Genomic DNA, 10,013 nt, shown 5'->3' on the forward strand with positions numbered 1-10,013 from the left:
ACCTTTCAGGAAACATCTCTCTAGCCAAGCTGTGCATCTCCTTCTGGCTGTGATAATGCATTTGCCAGACAAGTCATTTTTAGAGACCATTATTTTGAGTGCAACATACCCAGCAGGTAATTGCAGGAGGATTTGGAGCATATCAATTTCTTCTTGTCTTTTCATTAAAAAAACAAAACAAAGCATTTTTCTGCCTTGGTTTCCAGTGTCACCTCGGGCAGCTCCTGAAGTCACCCATGTGTCCCAGAACTGCAGAACTGGGCTGAAAGTGGTTCTGCTGAGTTCTCCTCATACAGAGCATCCTCAGTGAGCTCCAGGGTTGAGCCAGTTGCATTTACTCACTTCATCCCCAGTGTCTGCTTGCTCTCTCAGGGTGTCCAGCGTGGCTCAGACACAGCTCATTAGGCAGCCGTAAGGAGAAGCTAATTATTGCTCATTAGCATGGTACCTCCCTCTGGGCATCTCAAGCAGCACTCAGGTTTGGGCTGGCAGAGCAGCACTGGGCAGAATGCACTGACTCCATGGGTCACCAATATCCCTCACCTCCAGGGAGGAGTGGGCAGTGGTTTTGGGCTGCTTCTCTTAATCACGCAGCTGAATTGCTTGGCTTGTGATTCATGAGCATCTCCTCGGCTCTCCTCCTCCCTGCGGCTTTGTTACCATCACTGAACTATTCTCACACATATTTGATTGATGCCAAACACAGGCTGGGGATCTTCCTGTCCCTGCTCCCCACCGTTTCCAGGCACAGAAGATTGATCCTGTCTGCCAGAGTTATCACCCTGATGCCCGAAGGCCTGTTAAGACCAGGAGAAGGATGCTGCTATCATCTGCAAGTCTAAACACGGCTGCTGGAGATCCTTCTGCACGGCATTCCTCCGACAAGCTTATGCTACTGCTCACGCTGAGCCATGAGCTCTGGTCCCTATGTAGCAGCTGCGCTCCTGCCCGGCCTGAGAGCACCCCAATGGGTCACACTTGGGCTACTCACCATGTTGCATGTTGATGGAGACTGAAAATAAGAGCTAGAGAAAGAGCAGGATGAACATATAAAGGTGTGTTCTTGGTTTCCAGCTCGCTGTGTACAGAGGTAGCTTTCTCTATGTAATAACTCTCCGAATTTCCCTTCCACGTGGTCACTGGGTCCCACCACTGCAGATGTAGGTGAAGCTCCTTGTCATAAGCCCTTGTGGACATCAGGTCATTCCTGGCCTTCCCAACACCAAGAAACTGCTGGGGTACAGCTATTGTTAGATAAGCCTGGGCTTAACCTCTTTGCAAGCATCAGCTTTGACCTGAGGTCCAAATAACCCCTAATATGACACCAATTTTGAGTGATGAGAAAGGGAAGCTGCAGCTGCCTCTGTAGTGGCAGCTGCTGCTTCCCATTCTCAGGCAGCAAGTGATTCAAGTGGGACAGCACTGGAGAGCTTCACCTAAGAAGCACTGCAGGACTTGCAGGGCAATAGCTCGTATGTGTAACCACACACTGTGAACTGGTGGGTATTTACTGCTGCAGGATCCCTCTTAAAACCTTTGGGAGTTTCTCATAGCTCTGATTACACTTCTGGAATCGATTCCAATTTAATGCAATTTGTTAGCAGCTGATGGGCTCTTTTTAGTCCCAGTGAAAAAAAAATGGATAATAGTGGAAAAATTAGGTAGAAGCCATTATTGCTATAGAGTAATTAACCATGTCCAGTGAAGCACACTGATAGTAAAGGTAAATTGAATCTCTGCAACACACTGCTGCTGATCACCTGCAGAAAAATGCATTGCATTCAGCATATTTTGGTTTCCCCCCCTTCACAAATTAATGACTGTGAACAAAGAACCCAGGATGACAAAACACCCATAAAAAGGACATCACACAAAGGCCTTGGTTGGGTCTAAACAATTTCTTGTGATGGGGAGGTGCACTGCAATGGCCTCTGTGTCTGCTTCTCCTTCCTTGTTAAAGTCTGCCTGCACAGCCCAGTGTGAAATGTTTTAAAGGTAAATTAAATCTAGAAGAAATGGAGAATGGGGAATTGAAAATGAGAAGGGGTCATAAGCTAATATATTCAGTAATTACAAAGGAAGGTAGAGTTACTAGTAATATGTCCTTAAGATGATGCTGCAGGTGCAGTCTGGCTTTCCACTCCATCTCGTATTTATCACCTGTCCAGGAGGTGTTTTAGTGCCCTGCCATGTTCACCTGTGTATCCACACACCTATACACCATACATTTCTAAGGGGAATTTCACAGATTCTGAGCAATGGCATGTTTGGGTTTGCAGATCTTTGCACTTTTGTCACATTTAACCTTCAGGAAGGAAGAGGAGAGGCCAACAGGAACAATCCTGACAATCAACATCACGCTGTCCCTCTGCAAACAACAGGACAGCTGACTGCAGCAGTGATGTCTCCAGGCTGTCAGCAAAGTTGTCACCGTTCCCCTGCTGCACCCATCACTGATGGAGTGACAAGGCAATCTCTCTCTCCTTCTCACTGCTTGCATCTCTGCATCCCAGAGCATCCCCAGCACCCTGACAGTGCAGGGGGATACGGACGGCTCTGCACACGATTCTGGTTTTGGTACTGCAATATGTAGCAGTTCCCTGGCTTGGCAGAAAGGTGCAATTCACACTCAGTGCTTGGAATCCAGCACTCGTGGATAATCCAAGCTGCGAGGGAACATTGCAGGGCTTGTCCGACAGCTTGGGGATGCGATGCAGTAGCTTCAGCCTGCAGGGTGTAGAATCCTCCTTGCCAAAGCCCTGCTATTCTTGATGAAAAAGATAGGCTGGTGTAACTTCGACATATTCGCATGTGACAACCATTCCTGGGGTGGTGGGGTCCCAATTGTGTCCCCATCCCATCCTTCATAGGGTCTTGCCAGGATCCCTGGAGTCATTGGTGCCCTCCAAGGGCCAGCAGTGGGAGCACACCCCATTGCCTGCTCACAGCCTGCTGCTGTGCTGCATGGAGGATTTTGCACTGTGCTAAGCTGCTCACAGATGGAAGCATCCACATCCCACAGCACTCGGGATGCTAAATTAACACCATGCCTTTAATCTTGCAGGTGTACAAGCACAGATCCCCCAGGAGCCTGCTGCAGAGCAGGAGAGAGTTCATAGAGATTGACTTTGCATGTTAATGAAATCAGGTTAGAAAACCTGATTATTCCACATGGAGTTAATGAGCTACCAGGATAAAAACATGGCTGGTTGTAATCCTGGTGGGGATTTCCATCTGATGCCACCTCCAGCTCTCTGCAGATTTCCTTTCTGTCTCCTCCACCCCTGCAGTGGGATGGGATTGCAGTGCAGGGAAAGCCATCAGCCCACTGTACTGCTGCTGTTCTCACTCCAAACCACGGGGAGAAGCTCTGGGAGCTGCCTGAGCTTGCTGAGATGTGGTGATCTGTGCAGTGCTCGGAGGAATTGAGCCAGTCTCACTGTGCTGGCAGGAGCCCAGCTGTCCATGTGCGGCCACTCGGTCTCTCTGCTGTCACTTTGAGCCCTCTGTGGGGTTCTGACACCCAGAGGGCACCTGGCTTTGTGTCTGCAGTGAAAAGGAGAGGGAGGGAGATCTCCAGGGGAGTTTTTAGCAAGCATGTAGGAATGGGAGATGGAATGAGAAGAAAACATTTTATTGGAACTTAATAGAGAAACAAAGAAACAACAACAAAAAAAATGGAATGGGGTCACATCCGCACAGGAGAGAACTCCTTTATGGAAAGCAATGCTCTTAGAAGTTCCTTGCACTCCAAGCTCAACAAGGAATGTGCAAGAAAAGCTCACCTCTCTTCTCCTTTCATTTTCACAAAATGAGCAGAAAATCTCCAGCAAAGGCACATTGATGGTGTCATTAGTTTTCAATTTGGATGCATTCAAGCTCTCAGTGCTGCGCATGGAGGTGCTGTGTGTGTTGAGGTGCTGGCAGGGCCACAGATCTGGTTTCCAATCATTGCCTTCTTGTTGCAGGAGGAGAATTGCAGGGATGGGGGTCTGGGGGAGAAACTGTTTGAATTGAATCTTTCTTCAAAGGGAAATGGGCAGCTCTGCAGGTAGCATTCATTCTCAGGAAGGAATAAATGAGGTGAAGAAAGAAAGAGAATCCAGATGTGACCACGAGGTCCAAGACTTTGAAGCATCCTCAGGAACTGGGAGAAAGGCAGAAGACCCTCAGCTCTCTGCATTTCTCTCTTCCCATTTTATTCTTTGGGGATTATTTTTCACTGATGTTGCAGAGAGATGCCAAGTTGAAAGCCACTTCCTCTGAGGCATTGCTGCTACCCAACACGGTGCCATGCCAGTATGTCCCACCCTGTGCTCTCTGCTTGGGCGTAGGAGCAATAAATTGCCCCCAGAAGGGATCGTGCAGAAGGAATCAGGGTCAGGAAGGCACTGCTGGGGGTCCTCAGCCCCAATCCTGCTGTGACCAGGAGCACGGAGGAGGATGCAACCTGAACACAGAGGTGGCAGATGTGTGACACATCCCAGATCACATCTGTCCCAGTGGTTGTTAAAAATAGGACTTTTCCACTTGGAAAATTTCAGCTGAAAACCTACACAACCATGAGCGGTTCTGAGGTTTTTAAAATGTTTCTTGGAAAGGCTTCCATGATTTTGGTTCCTGGCCAAAGTATCTTAGGTTTTCGGCAACAGCAAGCGGAAAGCTTTGCCAATAAAACAACATTTGGGGTTTTTATCTTCCAGTGGGAGAGAAAAACAAGAAAGAAATAGGTACTTTATTAAGGAAGAAAGCAGCCATAAATCCCCAAATGCTTCTCAAGAAAAGAAAAAAACAGAAAACAAAAAACAACAACATTTTGGACTGAGGATTTTATGAGCCTTTGCTGTAGGGAGGAAATGGTGGAGAAAAGAGAGAAAGCCTGGTCAGGGCATCAAAGGATATTGTGTGCATTTATATTGTACATGAATATTATCGAGCTGCTGGGAAAAAAACCCCACTCCTCTGGGTGAAGTGAGCATTACAGAGGTTTTTAAAGTGCATCTCTTCAGAAACAGGGATGGCTATTGACTGGAGGGGGGAAGAGCACACAGAGCTGTGAGTATTAGGGACAGACATGGAGAACATCAGCCCAGCTCCAAAATTCCCATTAATAAAAGCTCATACATAAATAAGGATGACAGCTATTGATTTTCCTTTGCAAGCAGCACGCTCTGCCCTGGGTAATGAAATGCAGCCCCTTCTTTGGAGAGGTGTCAGCATGGCATGGCTGCAAAGGTTGTGATCTAGAGGAAAAAAGAATGATGTTTGGCTGAGAGGGAACCACGGCTGCTCTGCTCAGGGTGCACCTGCTGGAAAATGGCTGCTGGAAATAAGAAAGTAGAGGAGAGAATGTTGAGTTATGAGCAGTGCTGGTGTGGAGTGGTGTGCGTGGGGCTGCTGGTGGAATTCGTCTCAAACTCCCCTCAAATCCAGAGTGATTTTCTTCTCCTTTGAGACTGAAATATTTTACTGAGCTGTTTCAGATGTGCACGTTGAGGATCCCTACCCAGGATACGTTTGAATGGAAATCTGCTTCCAAGTCCTTTAAAAATTATTCTTATTGGTGTGTTCTGAGGGCCCAAATTGTGCTTATCACTGGGATTTGGATGATTTTTTCCCCTCCATTGCAACTGTACTTCACTTTCCCAAACACATTGCTTCCAGCATGGTGTCAAAGGGGCAGAGTTAAGGGTATCTGTGTTGTTTCTGTTGACTAATAGCTGTGTCTAACTATGCAAAAAGCATTTCCTGACCAACCTGCCTTCAATTGCAAGGTGCTGCAGGAGGCTGAGCATGCTCCAACTTACCTCAATCCTAAATGGACAGCTCGTTTTCTCTAGGCTAGATTTGACACCTGGCATCCCATCACCCAGCCCTCCTATTTCCCACCCCTACTGCTGCTGCTTTGTCAACATCATCAAGTCGAGAGGCACTAATTACCTTCCAGTGAGAGGGCACAGAGCCCTTGGGAAGGAACCTGCGTGTCTGCCCTGCTTGCTGCCTGCTTAGCACTGGGCTGCGATGCTGCTGGGAAGAGGACGTGCTGTTGGGGCCGTGTGACATTTCCATCTCAGTTTTCATGCACTGGTGCTGGAGGAGCTGAGGGATGGGTATTAGCAAGGTGCTGTGAAGTGTGGGGCCAGACATCAGGAAGGGGAACACAGAGCAAAACTTGGTGTTGGGATGGTCCTCTGGCTCTTGAGCATCACCTGAGCAGAGTTAGTGCCTTCCCCAAATACTTGGTGCTCCTTCCAGGCAGGAATAACCTATTTCCTGTCCTTTCATGGGGAATATCAAGTGTATTCAGGGTGATATCACTACCTATGGACATTCTTAGGGTGCTTTTGCTGCTGGATGCAAGCAGCACCCTTCATTATCAGTCTTGAACACATGGTCAGAGATGCCCCCGTATGTGTTTTTCCAGGTGTGTGATGACAGCTAAACACAGCTCCTAGCTAATGCCATGGGGTTAATTTACCCCAGGAAGACTCAGGGAGTGATTCCTGCTGGGGGAATCTCTGTCCCTCAGTGCAGTGATTTGCTGCAGGGCTGCCAGCAAGGTGCTCCCCAAGCATTGCTAAGACAGGCAGCTGTGTGCTGAGCCCAGTGTTGCGTCAGGTAATTAGCTCCCATTTATATCCGTTAGGTGTGCAATTAGCCTCCTATTAATGCAATTAACGGCGTGGCATTAGCTTAAGTATGTAATTGGCACAGAAGGTAGCTGCAGCTCAGCTGCTGAGTGGCATCTACTGTGTGGTTTCTGCATGGATGGTGAGGAGGGATGGGGGTGGTCAGCTCTCTAAGCCAGTGACAGGTTTTTTTGGTGCAGATTCTTGCACTGTGTGAGCCTGGCTTTGCACCCACTTGATAGAATCGTAGAATCACAGAATACCCCGAGTTAGAAGGGACCCATCAGGATCTTTGCTTCAGCTGCAAAGTGAAGCAATTCTCCAACCTTCTTCTACCTTAAAATCCCCTGGAAATGCTTAGAGGAGCTGATGAGATGAAGCCCACCTCCTTCCCAGTGCTGTGGGACTTGAGGAGGGGGAGGAGGTTTGTGTTTTAGGGGGTCAGATTGGACCTTGGCAGGATGCAGGACTTGTCCTGAATTCACTGCAGTTCGCTCCTGCCCTCCCTGGGACTATGCAGACGTCAGAGGTGCTGGTCCATCTGGCTGCCATTCCGGGGAGTGAGGAGTGATGGAGAGAAGAAATAACACCTCCATCCTCCCCGAGCCATTCCTGGCACCCGGCCCCTCCTGGCAGCTTTCAGACAAGAAGGTCTGACAAGCACAGACACAGTTGGCCTTTTGGGATGTCAGGGATGGAGAAGGGCTGTGGGGATGAGAAGGGATGGAGGCTTTGCTGGATTCTACCCTGGTAGAGATAGAAACACTTCCCACGTGTCCCGCTGCCCTTCGGGTGCACAGACAAGCTGCTCACCTTCAGATGGTGCCGTTGATTAACAGTGGAGCAGAGTGAGGGGTCACACTGAGGCTGGCCCCAGTGAGGGTGTTTGGCTCGGGGAAAGCTTCTGACAATCTTGATTAACAGCCTCCTCATCTGCTCACAGCAGCGGTAAGCCATGGGAGATCCGGGCCAATGCAGCTCTATAATCAAGAGGGTTTGAAAGAAGCAATTTTCTCCTCTTGCAACCCAGTTGATCCTCATTTAATTGCTGCTAGTTCTGCATAGATTTCCCTGAATTGCCACAGCACTGTCTGCACTTCATCCTCTCCAGTAAGTCTGCGGTGCTTGACTCCTATGTTGTTTTGCCAGGCTGGGATGTGTGATGCTCTGGGGTCTTGAAATCTCTCCGTACAATTTTGGCACAACACAGCTGAGATGCAGCTCAGAAAACAGAAAATCTCTGTGGACGGAGCCACACTTTGCTCCATGCAATCATAAAGCGTGTTGGGTTAAAAAAAAAGAAATAGAAAAGCACAGAAATCAGATGCTGAAACCCTGCTGTGCAGGGAGCAGGTCCCTGACGTGGTGCTGGCCAACTTCGTCTTGCTGTCACTGTCACAGGCTCTGCTCAGCGTTGACTTGACAGGTTTTGTTGCTGGGGATGGGATGAGTTTCCCTTAGCATTGCCTTGCACAGAGGAGGAGGCCAGAAGCATCTCTGCACACACAGCCCTGCAGAACACAGCCACCTGGAGTACAGAAGGGCCATTTCTTATCTGCTGAGCCTGCCTGTGGTCTCTGAGCACTTCTTTAACCTTATTAATGCATTAAAATATAGCTCCCATTAACCACTCAGATCATTTTCATCAGACTCATAATCATTTCTATTACCATGCCTTTGGCTTAGTGTTGCGTTACTGGTCAAACTTCAGCCTAGACATCATAATTCCAGCTTATCACACAACGTTTGTCCTGTATATCTCAACTTATTTTCCCTTCTATCCGGTAGACAAAGTCACACTGCTTTCCTGGCTTGCACCAAGCTCTTAGCCCTGTCCTTGTAGTGCATTTCATTCACACGTGCTCTCATAGTGAGGTTTTCTCACCTGTGCTCATCCAGGTGAGGCTTTCTCTCCTGTGCTCTCCTGCTTTTGCTATGCCAACACTTCTGTGATTGTGAATGCTACAAATGCAGCTTTAGAGGAACTCAATGGGACCATCTATCGTCCCACCCCTGTGCTCCTGTAAGAAGGGCTGCATGGCAGCAAGCAAAGCAGCCAGGGAGCAGGGAAGGAGACCTGTGGGTCTTGAGCAGTTGCCCCCTGTCACTGCTTAGGGGAACTCTTGTGGGCAGTAATCCCCATGGGCATGGTGCTCAGACCCTTCCCCTAGCGCACGTAAATTAGGGTCTTCCCCTCGTTGTATCAGCAAATGGCTGGAAAAAGATGCACCTGTTGGGGCAGAAAGGGATTGTGTTTGGGGAATCATTGGTTGGGTCTGGATGGGCACCTCTCACTGCTTCCACCAGGAGGAAGGATGCTGTAGGATGCCAAGTAGGTCACCAACCCCCATCACATTGACATTGCTTTGCCTGCTCCTGAAGCAGGGCTGGATGCAGGAGCAATGGAGCAGAGCTTTCTGCAGGATGGCACTCAGCAGAACCCAGCATCTGGTTTTGTGACACAGTGCAATCTGTGCCTCTGTTTGCCCAAATTCTCCCAGGCTAACACCAAGGGTTAATGCAAGCTTGTCTGTAGAAGCTGCAACCTTGTCAAGAGCACAGGAGACAGCGATTGGCAGGTCATTCATCTTGGAATTACTTGATAACTTCAAATACAATCATGTAATCAGTGGGAACGTGTAATTATTATTTATGTGCACGGTGCTTACCAAATTACAGCGCTTTCCAAGGCTGAGTGAGATGAGCAAATTAATTCTGCAGCAGAAGAGCTTGACCAGAAAGAGGTGTTTGTGTCTGAATTTCACTAGTAAACACTGATGTATGAAATGAACTTGGAGCTTAATTGCATATTACCTTTACTCTCAGCTCAGCTGTGAGAGGGAGCGTAGGATGCTGCATGGAAAATTTAGAGAGGTGTTTGGTTTTGGGAGTGTGGGAGACCCATAGTGGGGGTCCTTTAACCTTCTTTAACGGGATGCTGCAGTATCCTCATGGAAAGCTGTATCCCTCCTCTGCCCTATGGGATGGACCTGGGGACACACAAAGCCCCCAGATGGGAAGTGAAGAGGGGCCGTGCTGGGGGTGTTTTCTCCAAACCATAAAGATGCCCCCAGAGTCCTTGAGAGAGGAATCAAAGTCATTTTAATCAAAGAAGGCTGAGAACACACACACACACACCTCTCCGTACGGGAAGCAAAGTCAGAGCAAACCACTGAGAGAAAGGAAAAGCAGCGATGCGAATGCAAACACGTGTTTGGGTTTCTCCCTTTGCTCTTTTCAGTTTGCAGCTTCTTCCCCACCAGAAATGACAGCTTTAAAAAAACAAACAAACAACAACCCAAAGGAACATAGAGCACATCGCTTGTGGGAACACCTTTAGTATGTACAATGAAAACACACTTCTTGGGGGGGGTTCTCCCTTCT

Source organism: Tympanuchus pallidicinctus, unplaced genomic scaffold, assembly GCF_026119805.1.
Source record: "Tympanuchus pallidicinctus isolate F22 unplaced genomic scaffold, pur_lepc_1.0 scaffold37, whole genome shotgun sequence".
NCBI lineage: Eukaryota > Metazoa > Chordata > Aves > Galliformes > Phasianidae > Tympanuchus > Tympanuchus pallidicinctus.